Source organism: Haliaeetus albicilla, chromosome 24 (genome assembly GCF_947461875.1).
Source record: "Haliaeetus albicilla chromosome 24, bHalAlb1.1, whole genome shotgun sequence".
NCBI classification, from domain to species: Eukaryota; Metazoa; Chordata; class Aves; order Accipitriformes; family Accipitridae; genus Haliaeetus; species Haliaeetus albicilla.
The window spans coordinates 18,719,089-18,739,653 of NC_091506.1; the positions used below are offsets into that span (position 1 = coordinate 18,719,089).

The window sequence follows — 20,565 nt, forward strand, 5'->3', positions numbered from 1 at the left end:
CAAAAAAAGCATTTTCCTTTTCTTTCTGCTTACATTGAGGCTGTAATTTTTTTCCTCAGTAAAAAGCCAAATGCAACAGTTTTGAGGGCAGGTCAAGTTCAGGGAAGTGCTTCCAAATGTCACATTTACCCAGTTATCCTCAGAAGGCCAACTGAAATTGGACCGTCACCACAGCTACCTACAGGCAATTTTTTAGAACATTTATTTCTAGTCCTACTATAAACTAGATGAAAACTGGTGAGTGAACAAAACAAGTTTTTAAAGAATCCTGCTTTATAATCAACTTACAAAAAACCCCAACACAATAATATTACAGGTTGACTATCTAATATCTGTATGTTTAGGAAATGTGATCCCGAAAAGGAAATTACAAAATCTGAAAAGGAAATTACTAAATTACATCATCTCTTTGCATTTCAGTGGGGCTTTTTTCCCAGATATACAAAGACTAAACCAGTACATCTAGGTTTTGATCTACACTTCCCTATGGGACAGCTGTAAATACATGGATTTGGCCCAGGCACAACACTAATTTAATTTGTTCTTTTTTCGCAAATAGTGATACTTATGCTTCTTTCACAAACACTGACACTTACTGCTTCTTCTTTAGAGTGCATTCATCTACATTTAAACAGAGAATATAAGGCCTTCAGTCAACCTGAATTAGCTCTAGTGCTTTAAAATATCCACCACTGAGGAGGAAGATATAAAATCATTAACAGAGAATAAACAATGGTTCTGAAGTTGCTCCAGAGTTGTTCTGAACCTATACTTTCTCCTAAAAGTGTGAGCAGGAAAAAAACATATTTAACTAGACCAGGAATGACTTCTCTTCTACTCTGGGCCTACCTGAAAACAGAAAGTTTGGATAAACATAAGGAACTATTACCTCTTCCACCTCTTCCTTCTCCAAATGATTTATATCACTGGCATCATCTCTGCATAACCAGCTAATAAAAGCTTCCCTACAGTTCTAAATCTGCATGTAGCATATATCCTTTCCTAAGCTGAAAGTAAAAAAAGAGTTTAAAAAAATTTGCCTCCAAACACATTCCTGAAACTTCTGCAGAGTAAAAATAGTTGGAAATATGGCAAACCTGTTCCTCTAAAAGTTCTGTTCTTGTCTTCAAGCAAATCAAAGTCACTAGAGTAGTGTGACCAATACAGAAAAATAGCACCCATTTGTCCTTAGCAATACAGTAAAGTTTACTGTATTGACAGCATGAGAAGGAAGCTAGTTAATATTTGAACACTAGAATCATTCTTTCATTTACCTTTCTGTCACAAAAAAAAACACAGGCACCTTTTTAATCACAAGAAAGACAGGTAGTGAATCATATTTAATATCACACTGGGAAAAAAGGGATCTGTGGTGGTCCAGGACACTAAGCCTACTGAAACATCCTACACATTCAGGTGTGTTGTAGGTCATCCAGGCATGAATGATTATACATACTCAGGTATGCTGCAGAACATAAAATATGTAAATTATAAAATACTTAATTATAGGTAATATTATATAAATAAAAATATTTAATTATGCATAAAATAATTAGTTTACAAAAATAAAAAGGATTACAGACCAACTGACTTAAATTGCATATACTTAAAAATGTTTCCAAACACAGACAGGGTCAGATCAACACTAACAAGAAATATGGGTGTGACCCCATAGACACTTTCCAAGTGCGGAAGAGTGAGGCCATGCATTAGAATTCAGCAAATAAGACATCATACTTGCATCAAAAGGCAGCAACTCTACAGCCTCTTCTGAATAGAAGAACTGTAATGCTCCCCAAATTAACTTTTTTTGACAAGAGACATAACAGATTGCCGAGTTACAGCAATGCCCCAGTTGCAAAGGGGTCAGATACGCAGCAGAATTTATTCAGGAAATATGTCTGGAATACTGACTCTAGTGCCTCTAACGATACAACCTATCTTCAGACTCATGTTTGCAAAGCAGCTCTGCTGCAGGTAGGCTTTTCTTTAATTCTGCTGCTAGCAGCCTCTATTTATTTTTATACAGTTAAGTCCTCAGGGAAAGAATCAATTTTTAGTTTATTACTAAAAATAAATATTCTCAGTGTCTTTATTATTTTACCAGATTTTAAATGGCAACATCAAATCCTGCCCTTCACCCTGCTACCAAGAGCAGTAAACAAGCACAAGTAATAGGAGTTTGGTTCACCCATTATCTGGCAAGCTCAATGTAGAACTTCTACTTCCACCAAACACTATCTCTCTAACCAGCATGCAATGTGGCAGAGAGGCATGTTGACATCTCCCTCTGAAGCTGCATGACTCAACATGTATGCCATGACTCCAGACATTAACTACACCAAATTCTCCCTGTGTGGTTCAACAAAACTGTGACATGCCCAGGGCAGGTGACTTCAATCTTCCATCCTCCTGTGCAAACACACACAGTCTGTAGTTTCATTACTGATGTTTGCTTTCATTTTAAAGGTTTAACAGGATTTATTTTGCATACTATCTTGTTTCACCAATACTGTGCTCAGCTTTTGATAGCAGCATTTGCTGTACCAATAAAAATAAATCCTACTAAATTATTATCATAACACAATAATGGTCTACATAATATATGCTGGAGTACAGGCAAGTAGATTGATTAAGATGGACAGCCTGAAAGACACAAAAACAACATTATTAATCATAACTTTAACAAGGCAAAATAGCCAAGCCTACAGCCCAAGTAGAAAAATATTAATAGTTGAGAATTAAATGTTAGTTAGTAGCACTAGCTGCCAGAAGTAAGCTGTTCATTTGCAGTGGTCAAACTATGCTTTAAAATTACACAACTGACCAATGAAATTAGGATTCAGGTAGTCCCAGACCCTCACATCAGGTCACAATAGGACATATTTTTCTTTCTGCAAACAAAGCCTTCTTCCAGTCACAGCATGGGACTGATTCATGCTATTGTTTGTACAGTCTGATACTGTAGCTAAAGCATTTTAAGCAGACAAAAAAAAAAACCCCACACACTAATGCCATTGCAGTTTGCATTTTTGGATAACCGTTTACACTGATAAAAAGAAAAAAAACTTAACTTCTGACCATCTGACAACAATCTGAAAAAGAACACTAGCCCTTTGTCCCAGGGGTGGGGTGGGGTGGTCCAGGTACTACAGCTCTTATACTGTGCCTTGCATGCCCTCCTCACTCACTGACAAGACAGCAGGACAGAGCAGTCCTTTCCCTTCCCTACTGCCAACAGTGGGGGAGATGGAGGTAAAGCATAACAAGAGCAGACAGTAGAGATCTGCCACACTCACTCACATGCTCTCCCCTAACAGCCATACCTTGCTGTCACTGAGAGTGGTAGACCAGCAGCCTGACCAGCAGGCCTCAGCATCCTGTTCTAATTCTCCAGGATTCACAATGAACACAACACAACTGTAGTCCCTGGAAATATCCATAAATGAGACTAAATGAGGGCTAAAATCAACCCCAAAATTCTCTGTGCATTATCCTAGTATCATTTCATCAGATACTATCATTTGACAGAATTTCCTGAATGTTGGAGCTCTGGATACTTGACATCCTTGAAACATCACCTTTAAAGCAAAAGCCATATTCAGCAGATTCGTATGCCTCAGGTGATTGTATAGTAACTGCTGAGACTCTTCATTCCTCTTAGGTGGGCAGCAAAAGCATAAAGTACTACCAGCTGAAGTCATGTGATGGCCTAAACTGATTGACTTGATGGTCTCCAGCTTGTTCTCATTGATTGATGAGACAAATTCAGCTGCAAATCAAAAGGGATTTGGGAAAAAAAAACTAACCACCCCTCCCCCTTGCCCAAGCTAGTGCACAGAAGTGTGAATTGTCTCCCTCTATGGTGCCTCTGTTCTGTGCACAAACAGAATCTTAATGTCCTGAAGCTTACATGAACACCAAAAATCAAACTGAATTGTTTCAAAAGAGCTCAAAAACAAACCAAGAAATCAGAAAGCAATGCTTGTGTTCCTTCATGGCAGAGTTTTCTTCAATACTCACAGGAATGTAAAACTGACTATGAATAGGACTGTGGTGAGCAAGAAAATTGCATCAATACATACACTTCCTTGTTCCACCATCGTATTAACTTTGCAAAGTAAAGTTATCATAAGGGGAAGTAGAACACATTGTTCAAAATCAACACTGGCAGCTGGTGTTTTGAAACCAATGTAAGGGTCTGCATACAGTAAACAAAAATAAAATTATTTATTGTAATATTTTAATATAGTAAAATTATTGATACAATAAGAAATACACAAACAAAAATATTTTTTAAATTGTTTTGCAAAACACAGATGAAACTAAGTCTACCACAGTCTCAAATGTTCAAAATGTGGGAATCAGTTTCCTACCCTCAACGAAAGGAGGCAGCAGGGGGGTATTTGTAAGACCTTGAGAGGTTTTGGGGTTCCTTTTATGTGTAGCCCAGATTTTCAATCTTTTAGGAACTCAGAGATTACATCTGCAAATCTTCTACACAAACATGTAAAACAGATTTTATATAAGAAATAGGAAAATGTGCCCAAGATTTTCATGTAATTACTTTCTCAAGGGAGTAGGGCTTTAAAAACATCAAGCATCACAAGAACTGGCAATGATCTAGGCAGGCATCTCAGCAAAACTGTCAGGAAACTATTTTCTTGCCTGGTTTATAAGTGAATCATAAATAAAAGTTCCTTCAAATGAGCAAAACTGCAGAGTGGTTGGGACATAAAGAATATCTCAGTTTTAATCTCAAATTCTTAAGACTCATATCTGATAACAAAAACCACTCTGCAGTAAGGTGCTTATACAAATATGTAGAGATTTGCACACTTGCATCTGACATCAGAATCTTCCCCCAAACTGTTGACTAACTTACACATCTCATCCTTCAGGAAAAACAAAATAAATCCATAATTTTATTTAAACTCTACTAAGCACAGAACATTATGCAACTGCAAGTTCTAAAACACAGTACATTTAAATAGATGATAGCTCCTTCTAGATGTAGTGCCTAACCACAGTGTCTCACCTGCATATAGTTTCCTGACCCAATTACAACTCTACACAGGCACAGCAGCTTGCTCACATGCAACATGCACAGAAGCAAACCCTTAAAAAGTAGGAAAGACGGACTCAGCTGCAAGTCACAATAAATGGCATGCTGACTAACACAAAGAAAAAACCCTTCCTTAATCAAATAAAACTGCAAAGATAATTAATATCATTATCAAAAGAATCTCTAAAGTTGCAAGGCTTCAGAAAAGGAAGGCTAATTTCCATTTTGCTTGGACATCAGTTCAAATGTATATGGCAGCCAGACCTTCATATGATGAAATTCAGTATCTAAGTAATTGCTAATCCATAAAGAGCTCATGTCCTTCAAGGAGAAAAGTATGAAAAACTGGAGGAAAAACATTATAAAGAATGCAAGCCTTTGACCTCAACCTTAAGGAAAAGCTGAATAAATGACAACACAATGTTCAAAACTTTTCAAAAAGTGAATCTACACAGTAGACCACAGACCCATGTAGAAGGTAGTGGGTGGAAACTCCCATCGCCACCAGACTCTTCTTTTCACACCCCCACTACTATCAGAAAAGAGGAAATGAGAGAAGGCATTTGGTGGTTAGGCTTGGGAAAGAGAGACCAATGAAGTCTTATTACAAAGCAGGGCTGTGAAAAAGAACTTGGCAATAACCGCCACAGTCGTTTTCTGTTTTGAAATGACACTTCTGCATAAGTAATCATCTTTGCATAAATCAAGTATCTGCCATCAGAATTAAAACCAGGTTTGTTTGCTCAAAGTAACAGGCACTGTAGATATAGCAGTTCAGCTCACAAAAGGTCATTACACACTTTTGGAAAATTGTTTTGTACCAGTCTAGCTCTGACATCTTCAGGGAATAAGTTCTTAGCTTCCACCACAAATTTTTCACTTACATTTGCTGCAGAAAGTTTTCTCTCCCATTTTTTTGTCTTAAAGCTATGGACGTGAAAGGGCTCGAAGTCACATCATGTCACATCACCCCGACTTCATGTCATATGGCAAAAATTAAGTGGTCCCAGGCAAAGCAGGTTTTCTGCATGGGAAAATTAAGAGAAAAATCCAGCTGCAGGAGGCCTTGGTATTTACCGCCTCCCCAAAGTCTTCCTGTACCAAAGCAGTGCTTTACCATGGGTTTGGGAGGTATTGGGCTGTCTATCCAACTACCCAAGAGATGAAATGTAAAAAGAAAACAGTCTCGAGCTGGTTTAAAACAAAGTATCTAAAGGCACATTTCAGAAAAATGGATCACAGACAGTAATGCCCACATCCCCTGTGCCCCTGTCCCTCTCCACATCCCTGTTTTCGTGATTGACCTTTTGTTTTCCAATAGTTACCCTGTAATCTCAATTAAATCCAGCATGCCTTACCATTTAGCTAGAAGCTGACACAGAGCACTACTAAAGGCTGTTCAGTAAGACCAGATTTTCATCCCCTTCAACTCCACTGCCTGTAAAATGTGTTAATAAAGCCTTCTTAGCTGCATTAGAATCTATTCTGATGAAAGACAATCTCCAGCTGTAAGAGCATTACCATACATTTTGCACTGCTGAGTTTTAAAAGCAAAATTACAGAAAATAATGAGTCAGCAAGAAAATCTCAGTACCAGAAAACACTTCAAATTTCTAAAGCCAGATTTCTGTATTAGTTGATAAGATGCTCTTTATTTCCGGTGGATCAAATTTTTACATCTTTACTCAGTCCTAATTCAACTTGAACCCATTGACTCAACAAAGACATAAGACGCAAATCTCTTTAGGCCTTGCAGAATTTTCACAATCCAAACAAGAAAAGACTATTTGTTTCAGAAAGACTTGGACTAAAGTGATACTCTAAATTGAAATGCAACTGTAGTTAACAAATGGCTTGCTGCAACACTATATGGTAAGGTCACAAGCCAAAATGGACTCTCTCTGACCACTTACACTCCATTAAATACCCAAAGAACATGAAATTAAATGAAATGCATTTTAAAGCACTTTGTTTTGCCAAACTTCACTGGAAATATTGAAATGAGGAAAACTGCTTGGCCACAGCTAGCTTCTGCTTTTTCCCCACTCATTCAAACTAGTTTTAGTTTTGCTTTTATAATACAACATTCAAGAATTGCTCATGCATATAAAGTTCCTCAGATTTCAGTGTAACAGCATTCTACATAATTTTAAATGAGAGTCCTTGTGCAATTTATTATAGCGTTACAGTTAATCAGATAATATTCTGTCCCAAAGCATGAAAATATTATTTACATTTTCCAATTTAAAAAAAATCACACTTAAACATATATAAGAACATGTATCTGTACAAAATACTACATAGTTTAATTTGCAGCAGAAGTAAAAAGGAAATGAACAAAGACAACTCCATTGCTTTAATCCAAACTGTGATTATCACTATATCCACTAGAGCTCTCAGCTGATGGCAGTTTTGTTTTAAAGTTTCTTCAAATTAAACTCTCCATATGTAAATAAACTATTGACAAGGCTGATTTATATACACATTATAGCCTGTCAGATTTGATGTCAGACAGAACAACCGAGGAACTTCCATGTTACCTTATGAATATCAAGTGAAATGCTCTGGAAAGAAGCTGAACAGTAAACAGGTGGAATTTGACTTCTTAAGAGATGACTCTGCAGCCACCTAACAGCTGGGTCACAGCCCCCAGCAATGCTCCGACACCCTCAGCTGCACACCACAGCCTAGCACCTGCCTGGAGAAACACCCACAGTTAACACAGCATCACACAGATACAAAAAAACACTGGGAGTTTCATCACTGTTTTCAGCTAGGGCAGAATGAGATCATTTAAGATAAAAACACGAGAGTAGTTACACCTGACCTGTATGAGTGAAAAAAAGATGACAAAGGTCTGCCTTGGATTCTTACAGGAGCATGGCGGTGTTTTCTCCGGTTCTTACGCTTCACGCAGTCCTATGCTGCAACCCACCCCTGAAACATCTCATTTTAACACTGGCGATTGCAGTACCAAAGGCTTCAAGAAAAAAGAAGCCTCATTACTCAGAGTACAAACTGGGGGAAAGCCCTGGCCGAGATGCTGAATACCCTACGAAGGCCTCTAACTTTGGGCACATCAGTAAAGGCCATCCCTGTGGTAAAAAGTCGCTGAGGTGATGGCAGTGCTCACAGAGCTACCTCCTACCCAGCTTCGGCCCTATTATTGAAACAACATCCGCGGCTTTTAAGCTACCGAAGGACATTTTAAATAAAAGCCTATAAGAGAAAGTGTGGCAAACGGGTGAGGAAACCCGAGTGCCGCTCCCCGCCAGACAGGGGCACACTGTGAGCACCGGCTCCCACGCCGAGCTCTGGCTCCTCAAACCCAGATGCTCTTCGCATCTCTGCAACCAGTGAACCAAAAAAAAAAAAAAAAAGCCAAAACCCACCTCCGCCCGCCCAAAAACCAACCCTGGAAAAAAAAAAAAAAAGTTTCCTCGTCTCAAACACGGCCCGGCCCCCACAGCCCCAACACTACTCCGGCCACGGCCTCCCCACCTCGGCGCCGCGCCAGGGAGCGGCGGGGGCCCTTCAGCCCAAACCGCCCGCCAAGGTACGGCAGACGCCGCGCTGGCGCCCGGCCAGCCCGGGGCTCTCCGGGCCGCCGCGGAGAGGCGGGCTGAGGCGTTTCCACACGCCACCGCTGCCTCCGACGAGAGAAGAGGAGGGGGAGAAAAAAAAGGGAGGTGAAGGGGCCGCGCAGGGCGGCTGAGGGACCGGTCGCCGCCGCCGCCGACCGCCACCGCCGCCGCCGCCTCCCCTCAGGGTGCGCGGGCGGCGCTGCCGCCGCCTCCCACAGCACCTCCGGGGCGGGGCCGGCGGCGCGCGGGCGGCGGCGGCGGCGGCGGCGGCGGCGGCAGCAGGTGAGCGCGCGGCCCGCAGCTGCGCCCCGTGGGCGGAGCGCGGGGCGGGGAGCGCCGGGCCGGGCCGGGCCGGGCTGTGGCGGGGACCCACTCGCTCCCTCCCTCCCTCATTCTCTCGGTCTCTCTCAGGACAGCGCCCGAAACTCGGCGGTGGCCGCGGCCCCCGACGACTCCCTGGAAGCGGGTGAGTGCCGGTACCTGGCCCCGGCGCGGGGGGCTCCCTCCGCTCCGCAGTTCCTGCCCCGCCTGGTGTGGGGTGAATGAGGAAGCGACACGGGCTCCGGCTCCCTCCGGCCCGGCCGGCTTCCGTGGGGCTCCCGGCGGGGAGAGGGGGCGCCCGGCCCGGCCGCCGCCGGGCTCAGCCCGCCGCTCCGGCGTGTGTCCCGGCGGGTCGGGCGTGAGGGGCGGGCCGGGCCGGGCCGGGCGGCGCCTCCCGGCGGGGCTGCGGGACGGGAGTCGGCGGGGCTGCCTCCGGCACCGGGGCGCCGGCTGCTGCGGGGCTTCCTCCTCAGGCGCGCCTCCATGTTGGGCTCCGCGCCCCGGGGGTGAGGGGCTGCGGCGGGAGTCCCCGGCGGCCGGCTGAGCCCCGGCCGCGGACTTTGTCCACCGAAACCTCCCCGTCGCCGAGCTCGGGCGTGCGCGGGATGGGGCCGGCTCGTTCGGTCCGCGGGGAAGCGCGACCTTAGCGGGGAAGGTCTGTCAGCCTCCGGCCGGAGGGACTGGCAGGCACCGCGGCGGCGACAGGATCGCGCCCCGTGTGAGGATAACGAGATCCGCGTGGTTCTTGACAGAAACGGGGACTTTTCCCGTACCAGCAATACCAAGTTTGATAACATCAACTTTTTTTTTTTTCTTTTTTCCCCCCACCCAGCCGGTTGATACTCTGTTTCTGCCTCCTGTACGACAGTGAGTTTGAAGCAGATAAAATGCACGCTCTTTTAAATGATCAGGTTTCCAGCTGAATGGCGACAGACAATAAGAAATGAAGGAGCAGGAATGCCTGTTGCTTTTGTGTACATGCCAGGCGTGCATCTCTTGAAAACCAATTTTCAGTTCATTGCTAGAGAATTCCCCGTGTGCATTAGGGTATGAAATATTTAAATAATTGGATTATGGCATTCAGTGGTTACATCTAACATCTGTTTACTCGTGGGCCCTGACTGTTGCACCACTTCACTTCTAGATTATTCAAGTAGCGCAAAGCAGAGTGTTAATCTGGACCTAGGAGCTCTTGCAGGAGATTTATGTGCAAGGATGATATTGCTGTGTATCCCGACTCTTAACAGTTGGATGTTTCTGAGGACAGAACTGAATCTGCAGAGAAGACAGGTGTGGGATGATCGGTTCTCATGCTAAGTCTTTTCCTAGTTTTAGAGACTTGTTTAAAGCCTGAATTACAACATTTAACATCTCTACAAATAGTCTGTGTCAAAATCTGGGATGCACTTGTGTGTTTAGTTTCTTTTAAATCTTATTTGGGCCTTGGCCTCATACAGTCATTAGTTTATTAACAATATAATAAGCCGGCAAATAACCTCTTTGGCTTTCCATCTATCAAATAATGCCATGCAGCATTGTACTTATCAAATAGGAAGCTATAACCTATAGCTTTCTGAACAAGAGGCTATGAAGTGTTTCTCAAGTCATTAAGAAGTAATTCATAAACATATCTGCAGCATTTCCTGTCTATTTTAGTTCCTGAAAATGGCTGTATTAAAGAATTGGATATTTGTCTTTGGACTGGTAGATTTCAGTCACCCCAAGACACTACCATAGGAACCTGCAAATCCTGAGGAAAGAAGCAAACATAAGGCTGCAAAACATAGATTTAGATTTTTTGTTTGTTTGTTTGTTTCGCACCCTTATCTTGGGTTTCGTAATAAAATACAGGTCTGTGCTTTAGTTTTAGAAAAGATTAAATGATGGCATTTCAATTTCCTTGATCCACATATTTTTACTCAAAGTTATCTTTTTGTAAAATTGAATATAGAAAACTTCTAAGGAAATATGATTATCAGAATGAAGTACATAACTTTTGAAACTTTGACAATGTAAAAATTGAAACACATAAGGTATTTCACTAGACATTATTTGTATGGTTGTATGTAATGCTAAACAGAAAAAAAAAATCATAAAATCATTTAGGTTGGAAAAGACCTTTAAGATCATGGAGTCCAACCATCAACCATGCCCATTAAACCATGTCCTGGAGTACCCCGTCTACTCGCTTTTTGACTCCACCACTTCCCTGGGCAGCCCATTCCAATGCCTGACAACCCTTTCAGTAAAGAAATTGTTCCTAATATCCAGTCTAAACCTCCTGCTGCAGCTTGAGGCCATTTCCTCTCATCCTATCTCCAGCCACCTGACAGAAGAGACCAGCACCCACCTCACCACAGCCCCCTTTCAGGTAGTTGTAGAGAGCAACAAGGTCTCCCCTAGCCTCCTTTTCTCCAGACTAAACAACCCCAGTTTCCTCAGGGGCTCCTCATAAGACTTGTGCTCCAGGCCCCTCACCAACTTGGTTGCCCTTCTCTGAACATGCTCCAGCACCTCAACGTCTTTCCTGTAGTGAGGGGCCCAAAACTGAACACAGGACTCGAGGTGCGGCCTCACCAGTGCCGAGTACAGGGGAACAATCACCTCCCTGCTCCTGCTGGCCACACGATTTCTGATAGAGGCCGGGATGCCGTTGGCCTTCTTGGCCACCTGGGCACACTGCTGGCTCATATTCAGCCGGCTGTCAACCAGCACCCCCAGGTCTTCTTCTGCCGGACAGCTTTCCAGCCACTCTTCCCCAAGCCTGTAGCATTGCATGGGGTTGTGACCAAAGTGCAGGATCCAGCACTTGGCCTTGTTGAACCTCATACAATTGGCCTCAGCCCATCTATCCAGCCTGGCCAGATCCCTCTGTAGACCCTTCCTACCCTCAAGCAGATCAACACTCCCTCCCAAAGAATTTAGAGGTAGCAGAAAAGAAGTAAGAGCAATACTTTCAAATTTTCATCCTACATCTTGTAATTCAGATTTAGGCATGAAGGAATTGCTGCCACTCAGTGGCTGATAGAAATGTATAGGAAAACTATATTCTGTTACACAGGTATGATGTATGTGTGGTTAATCAGTACATCGTAAGGTAATTCTATTTGGTGAATGTGTGTGAGATAATTGATTAGGAAGATTCTTGTATTGTTCTCACCAGACAAGACCTCATTCTCATAAATTTTTCCAGTTTGTATTTCATGAATTATAACCCACCTTTTTATTAGGCATAATTATACAGTAGGGTCATAATTTTCTTATTGAATGGAACAGTGAAATAGCATAATAATTTTGACTTTTTGATCACACAGCATAGTTGAAAAGATACTCTGTACAGAAAGAATTCTTTTTAAACTAGAAAGTACTTCTAGACTAGAAAACTTAGGAAATTTTGTAGCTAGTTTTGTTAAAGAGAACTCTTTAGAAGAATCTCTCAGCGAGAACTTGGCTATTTGATGCTATATATATAGATCAAGAAAATAACAATAAAACCTGGAAAGATGTTATCTTTTATTAAAATAACTGATTTCCTGGGAAAAGCATAGAAGCTTTCAGGCCTCTGAGTCTCTTTTGATGTCTAAAAGCCACAGTCATTACAATTAAAGTTTCTGTCAAATTGAGTACTTCAGGGCCTAATAGTTTAAATTAACCATCCATCCTGGTTTCCCTTTGAAGGACTTCACTGTCACCCTGCCTCTGTGCAGAGGCATAGATCCTCTGCCCTGTGGATGTGTTGCCTGAGCTCAGCTCTGGCTGCTGCTCCCGAAAAGAGGAGCCCCTTCATCACCTCTCACTCTGCAGCTGCACTGTGACTGGAGGCAAGACTGTAGCACATGTGGATGTATCAAAGTTCACTTCAGCCCAGCTAATCTACAGTGAAGCTGCAGTGGCACAAGCCTCAGTGTGGACTGTACAGTGTAAATACTTTACAGGTGTTAGCCAGCACTGAGGTATGTGCCTATATTGGGTTCATTGACACAGGTATTTAAGTTCCCTAAAGCTAACGCAGGTGTGTCTCTTCATGATGCAGTCCCAATGTGTTATGTACCTATAGTCCACCATCCCCTTCATTGCATTTATGAAGTATATACTTAACCTACTGTAAAAAGAATGGAGGAAAAAAGGAATAGGCTAGGGATTGAAATGTTTCTTGCAGATGAGTCAGAGCTGAATATGAAAGATGACAAGAAGGGATTTACCAGTGGAGTCTGGGGGCTGGCTGACTTCATTAGGAACCAAATTCCTCTGTTAATCATCCACTGATGAGAAAGGTTATGTGATTTTTTTTTTACTCTGGAATTATCCTTGCATTAAGTGCAGCTTTTCCACCCTGGTTATCAGTTTCTGTCCAAAGGCTGCCTAAAAAGCACCAAAAGAGTTTGTGTTCCAATAGTTTTTTTTAACTGTTTTCCTTGCTCCATGGCAAGATTTGTAATCTTTCTCTGAATATTCCTTTACCTGCATAATCTGAGTGCAGAATTTGGTTCTGTAGAGCAATCTGTGGAGCCAAAGGACAACGAGCAGGAATAGGGAAATGGGGAAAGCTACCTGTGCCCATTCGGAGCTATTTGGGTAGCACATTAAAAGTAATCATTCTGCATCCTGTAGCTGTGCTTTGCAAAGATGCAGTTAACAGAGGTGAGCCTGGGAGAGCTCTTTACAGTCTTGGTAAAATAATGCTGAAATGGCTTGTTACATTCTCATTTAAAAGGCAGTTATTTCTACCTGTAAGAGAGTTTTTACATTTTCTTAAGGGGGCATTACCTCTCTAAGCCAGAGCTACCACGTTTGCTTTTTATGATATTTGAGTAATTTTGCAAAAGTCTGCTCTGTAGGAAGTAGTGTACTGCCTCTAGCTCTATAGGGCCACCTAGATTATACATACTGCCTTTATGCCTGGAAGCTGCACCAGTGTGCTGCTCCTGTTACCAGAGACACCAGGAAAGGCAGAAAAATGAGACATCTAGCACAGGAGTACTGGTGACCTCACAAATCTGTCCTTGGCAAGTATGATGCAAGATTTATTTCTGGTCTGATCTAGACCAGACTCTTATTATTACGAGTAACACTGATACAGAGAATGGAAAGCTGATGTGTATATCTGTGTGTTTAAGATTATTTTCTGTTGGCTTTTTTTTTTTAATTCAAATTTATGCAAGTGGAAAATTATGTCTGCCTTTCAGTGGCAGAAAGGTGCCCTGACATCCATGAAGTAAGTTATGTTTTGAACCTGTTAAATTAGCTGTTGCTTTTTTTCTGATTGATGATAGATTTGATAGTTTCTGACTAGAAGATGGAAGTGATGCAGCATAGATATACAATAGTTGCAATTTAAAGAAGCGGGCCATAAAATCAATTCTTTAAAAATATTTCTCAAGCTAAGAAAGCCCGTAACACCACAGAACAATTTGTGATATCCTCTTACTGAAATTAATACGTTTCCTGGTAATTTCTTTGCCATTGAATGTAATACTCTATCTGGAAAAGTTTATTTAAGGATATTTAAGCATAGTTGGTATTCATATGATAATAATCATGATCCGTAAAGTCTGAGAGTGACCATCACGGATAACTTCATGAAGCTGATGCACATTAAGCTTTTAAGCCTTGTATGATACTTGCCTGACTGCTAAGGGAAGTGGGTATGTGCTTGCCATCTCCTCCCATTTTATCAGCCAACCATTGAACTTATCAAAAAAAAAAAAAAAAAAAGGCAGCACCTCTCTGTATGCACCAGAACAAGATTATTTTGAATTCCAAGATGCTACTCACTTTTGAGAACAAAATAGATATTCAACAAACTATGGTCCCATTTGGTTGAAGTGAAACCAAGTGGTTTCACTTTTACCCATTAGTAGTGAGAGTGGAGTTGGGATAGCTCCTAGGAGACTGGTTAATAGATCAAGGTATCATTACAGTAGGCATCAAATGTGTCTGTGGCAAAGAGACCCTACTAAAACAAGCTCTTACCAAACAGCTTAGTAAGGGTGCCCCTCTTTTCTGAAGAGATGCATGTGGGCTGAAGTCCTTTCCGCCTCACTGGGCTCAGAGGAGTTGTCTGAGTTATCTGAATTTGTATCTTGTTTCTCATCTCCTGGATGGCTGAAAAGCTCTAAAATGGAATCTACATTTGTGCATGAGTGGCTTTGATTTGCATTATGTTTAGTCTTTTGCAGTCTCACAAATGATTTAAGTATTTATAGACTTGGTTTACGTCTGGTTACCCACTAGAAATACTATCTTGAAACATATGCAGTAAATCTGAACTTCAGCCTCAGCTTTTTTCCCCACCCCTGAGCTATGAAGTCATGCATGCTACTGATTTGGAGCTGAAAGCCTAGACCTGCGTTGGTTTAGTCTAGTTGTTTGCTGTGTGACAAGTTTGTAATGATGAGATGACAGAGAGAGAAAACGGCATGTTTTTTTAGCACTCGAGTGTCAAGTTACTTTCTGAGTGTTTGAAAAATTTTTTTTTTATCAACACTTATTTATTAGAGATCTAATAAAATCCTTGTTTGTATATTTGATTCTTTATCATATTCTCTGGTTTCTTGAGGAAGTGCAGTTTAAGCTTTGCCATGGTTTTTCTGCCTAAGGAGCTTGTGAAATCTGAGTGTTTAGTCAGTACCACTTTGTTCCTCATCATACCAATATCTAATTTACTTCAGTGCATTGAGTGTATCAATATTCAATATGAGGAACAGCTTAAAGGAAGAAGGATTCCTGGTTGTGATACCAGATTTGTCTTTCTGATAGTAAAGCTTTGCTTTTTTAACTTATAGCCAGATTTTTTTAAGATTTAGATGCTTGAACATGTAGATAGATGCTTGAAAAGATGATCAAAAATGTCTAGCAGCCAAACTCAAGGTTAAGCTTGGCTTCTGCAGTCTGCCTTTCTCCGGGAAATTCCCCATTGAGTACAAAGGCAGTGTAGCCAAGCTATTGCTAACACATTGTTCAATGGCTGAACTATGCTTTTCTAGGAGGAGACTGTATTTAGTTCTTGTTTGAACAAAAGAGGAATCTTGTATTTCTTTCTTAAAAGAAACAGTCCCTTCTTTTCAAACAGCCCTCTGTGTGAAAATTTGGTAGGAAGATACAGTAGAGCCAATAGCAAGTAGGGCCCATGATATACTCTTAACTTGTATTCTCAAGGAAAATTAAGATGAAAAGACATAGTGCAATAACTTTGAAAGGCTGTCATGTTTGAAATATAAGACTGACTGCCCTGTATATTTTATCTCAAGATTTTTATGATATGTTTTGTAATGCCTCTGGGTGACTGCATTTTGCTGGCATGACTATGTAGCCAAAATGAGTATTTTGTACCTTACTGATTTTAGTGGTACTGGTTTTTAGTGCCTGTTACTGATTTTAGTTAGTGCCTGTTGAACTGGAGAAAATACTTTATTTGCTAAAGAACACAGTTGTGTGTCAAAATATTTTACTGGAAATCTCTTGTGAAAGTAGGATTTATTCTTGCTTATTTTAAAAAATGTATTTAATGTATATTCCTGTAAGAGAGAGCACAGATGGCTGTCTTGCATCAAGTAGGTGCTGCCAGGATCTTTCATTTTGATAACAAACTCTGTTCCTTTTATAGATTAAATAAAAAAAATCGATCTGAAACCCTCAGTCATATAAATATCTCTGCAGGTGAAGGAGTAATTTGATCATAGATGCTTTCAGTATTGATAGCTGGTTTGGGTTTTTTTAAATAAACTTTTTTTTTTTTAATAGTCTGGTTCTTGCACTCACTGAGCAATGATGATGATTACATTTCTTCACATCAAGTGTGCTGGTCCGTTAATGCTGTGTTCATGCTGAGCTGTGAATTGCTCAAGAGTTTAGCTGTTTCCTTATGTGCCTGGTGGCTGATGACTGTGACCTTCACTGAACTCAAATATTCTTACTAATGAATGAATTGGGGATGCCAATTGCCAAATATCCAGAGCAGATTTGTCTGTCAGGAAATCGTGCGAGCTCTTTCATATTACATTTGCTTGTGTTCCTCGATAACTGACAGGAACTGACATGATTTCTGTTTGACAAATTTATCTAAGAAGCAGCATCCCAGTGGCAAGTGCTTCTTGATATGGACCTAAACTCTTCCAGGTAATTTAAGAGCTAAAATGCATCCAGTTTTGCTTTGATCTGAATGCAGCGAGCCGTCGGCACTTGAACATGTCTTCTGCCATTCTCTCAGCTAAAAAGGAGACTCCAGCATCCCCAGTTACCTAGCTCCTTCAAACCTAGCACAATGGTTAGGGAAGGACAGGTAAAACCAGGGGTCAGTAAACAGCACTTGTGTCCTGCCTAGAAAAAATCCCGTCAGGGAACTAGAGAGCAGGAAGATACAGCTTAAAGCAGTATTTCAACTTTGGCAGGTATCTTGGCCCTGACTGCCCTGTGAAAGAAGCATCTGTTGTACAAGTCCATTGAAGTTGTTCCGCTCCTCACCTTTACAACAGCATAAGAGAATTTTCATGAGGGGATATTGCCAGATATTTTTTCCTGGTAGTTTTTTTTTCTACAGGTCTTTTTGAAGAAACATGTGATTTGGACCAAAGGATTTATAGGTCTCTCTTAATCCCCACAAGGCTTGTATTAGGTTCTTAGGCTTTTTTTCCCTTCCTCCAGTTTCCTTAGACCCTTACAGTGAGGGAATCTGCAGTCAATTTATACCTCTCAGCTCATCCATAATTGCAGAGCAGCTATTCTATTGGCAAAACTTGCTTCATCACATGTACACTTGAGAATATCTTAAATATGGAAGGTTCTCTGGAATCTAATTGTCCCGATTCATTTGGTGTTGTTTTAATAAAGGTTGGGTTTTTTCTCCAGGAAGTCAAGGCATGTCTGTATCATTCAGGTTTCCTTGCCCAGTGGTCTCAGCTGTGATTGCTGACTTCCCTGGCTGAGCCATCACAGCCTCAGTGCAGGTTCACCAGAATTCCGTGTCTGCAGGATGGTCTGTTCCAGTTAAGGGTGAGTTTTGTTGCATTTGTGCAACATGCTGTTATACTGCTGTCATTGCATCTGGCGTGCATGCTTTTGCATGCAAATACCTCATATTACTATCTTAGGTAAGCACTTTTGGTGTAAGTATATGTTTATTTTATCTAAAGTTAGAACAAGTTTCATCTGAAGTGGATGATAATGCTCTGTTGCAGCCTATAGCATTTTTTCAGCAAGCCTTTCCACATTGCTCTATTACTTAAAAGATTAAGTTATTGGATCTGCACCACCAACGTCCTGCACCACAGACACCCCATGTGTCCATTGAAGGGAATACAGGTGTTGACAATGAGGGAAAGCTGGAATGCTGAAGCTGCCATTTAAGCAAGGAAGTTGATGGATTACTGTTGGCAAGAGCGAGTGGGAGAGAGAGCAGGAATATGAGTGCAGAGATAGACCTGGAGTGCAGCAGGAGCAGCATGGCGCAGAGCGATGAGAGCTGCTAGGCTATGCAATGTTGCTCGTCCTTGTTGCACCACATTTGTCAGAGGGATGCTGCCAGCCCGGTTACTTTCATTTCATCCTTATGAACTCCAGCTCCTCTCCAAAACTTTTGCAATACAACCCGAAGGCCCACCAGCTGGGGCTGGGGCAGGGAGAGGAAGTGGAGCTCTGGTTTGTTGCTGTATTCTGTCTTCTGTTTCAGTTTAATTTGCAAGCTTGCTTATTTCTAGCAGTGCCATTAAGATTTTCAAGGCAATCCCAGGGCTTTAATGTAATCTGTACTAGTATGTCAGATTGGTTTTCTGACCTATTTAGGGTATTGCAATTTGGAATTAATGTTGCTTTTCTTTTCCAGTGGGTGGCAGTTGAAGCAAAGAGAAATGTTTATTTGCTTGGAAGTTTATATAGATATGTATTTAAGGAATAGGAAGAGAAGCCAAAACAGGCCAACCCTTTATTCATTTCTCTCCATATGTTGAGTTCTGTTCTTTTTTTATTGCATCTCCTAGCTGGAGAAAAGGACAAATCAAAGGACCTCTTGTGACCAAAATCCACTTTTAGTTTCAGTCTCCTCTACTTTTTATGTGTTGTTCTGTTGCTTGTTTCCTTATTGTCTTACTAGTTAATAACTGAGCCCAATCTTTGCATTACTAGAGCTTTGTATTGTGTAAGGCTAATTTCAAAACTCTGAAGGAGGGAACTGCTAACTTCTTGCAGCAATGTGTTCAGCTTCTCAGACCTGTATTTTGATTTTGAATGTAACATGTAGTAGCATTCCTTTCTCCTTTTAAAAGGCAAATCTTGACAAGAAGTCTCCAATACTAATTCTTAGAAATTTAATATATATTATAACCCTAATATCTATTTCCTTGAAGGGCCAAATTTTGACTGAAAAGTACTTTCATACACATTTCTTAATGGAGGTAGTGTATATCTTATTCGCTGCTGAGTCTCAAGCATATATTATTAAAATAGCATACTAGATTCCAAGTACTGCTTAACTAAAGTACGTTTAGTGAATATATAATTAGAAGTAAAGCATAAGTGAAGTATTTATTTATGGGAATACAAATATATTTTTTAATGTATAAATCACAGCATTTCTAAATGTAGCAGAAACTAGGTTAAATCTATTTTTTAAAAATTGTAAGAAGTATGTATATCAGTGCTGAAACCAAAAGTCAGGTTGAGAATTGTTCTTGGATCACGGAGCATAATTTGATGTACTTTAAGAAGAACTCAATTTCACTATTTTGTTTTCTTTCCAAGCTGTTAAAACAGTGATAGGGCTTTTCCAGTACTTCCCAGTGGTTTACATTGTGGGTAAATACTTGATGCTGCATAAAAAGAGAATTCTTTTATTTTAATGAGTTTTCATTTCCTAGGGATGAACTAGTAGTTCATCTTCTATAATATGTGATTATAGCTAAATTAACCAATTAATCCTCATCTTCTCCCTGAAGAAGGTATTTTATGTAGCTAGGCCAAAATATATTTAGTTAAATTGGATAACATTATTATAAATGCATTTCAGCAGTTTTGCTGTGTCCAAATTTAGTCAGCTTATCATAGCTAAGCCTTGTCTAAGCATATGTGGCATTCTACTTTAAGTCTGTTCTTACACTGATGCAGTTAAATACAAAAGCTTATGTAGACACAATCATTCTAAACACTTATAAACTGATTTGCCACTTGGGTGGATACAAGTTCTGCTGCTGCTGCTGTTAAAGCAAAGTTCGACTTGATTGATAGATGAAACTTGTAAAATGTTTTAGGACTCTAAATGGAAAAATATCAGGAAGAAACCTTTCTACCCCTTCCAGCCACATGAAATAAATGATGAGAAATTAATTACAGGAGCAGCAAGGAGTTGAGCTTCGTCTGGTTGATAACAAAACTGATTTTACTTATTAGCAATACTCTTTGGCTGTAATGACCTAAAATGGAAATCTTTTTTTAAGCTAAAAATACTCTGAAAGCCATGACATAGTATGTATTCAGTTTTGTCAAAGGGACACAGTCAAACAGAAAATTACTCTTCTTTTTTTTTTTTTTTTGCTTTTTTGTTACAAGACTTTATAATAATATCTGTGATGACTGTAATGTAAGTCGATCAGTAGAAAAAAAAAT

The 20,565-nt window shown here is 40.9% G+C and overlaps 1 protein-coding gene and 1 long non-coding RNA gene across 6 annotated transcripts in view; one reads left to right on the forward strand and one right to left on the reverse strand.

The window, feature by feature from the left end:
- LOC138690811 (uncharacterized) overlaps window positions 1–8,731 on the reverse strand; it is a 56,901-nt gene extending 48,170 nt beyond the window's left edge. Inside the window, exons 1-2 of the long non-coding RNA XR_011329599.1 lie at window positions 8,567–8,731; window positions 7,606–7,763 (exon numbers count right to left, since the gene is read on the reverse strand). This is a non-coding gene — a long non-coding RNA (uncharacterized lncRNA). The remainder of the gene's footprint in view (window positions 1–7,605; window positions 7,764–8,566) is intronic.
- A 264-nt stretch (window positions 8,732–8,995) lies between these two features.
- Window positions 8,996–20,565, forward strand: part of PRKCD (protein kinase C delta) — a 69,958-nt gene continuing 58,388 nt past the window's right edge. For 2 of the 5 annotated variants that reach the window (XM_069812462.1, XM_069812466.1), the window contains exon 1: window positions 8,996–9,115. The gene's annotated coding sequence lies outside the window, so the exon portion shown is untranslated. The remainder of the gene's footprint in view (window positions 9,116–20,565) is intronic. The other 3 variants (XM_069812464.1, XM_069812463.1, XM_069812465.1) reach the window with 2 other exon arrangements.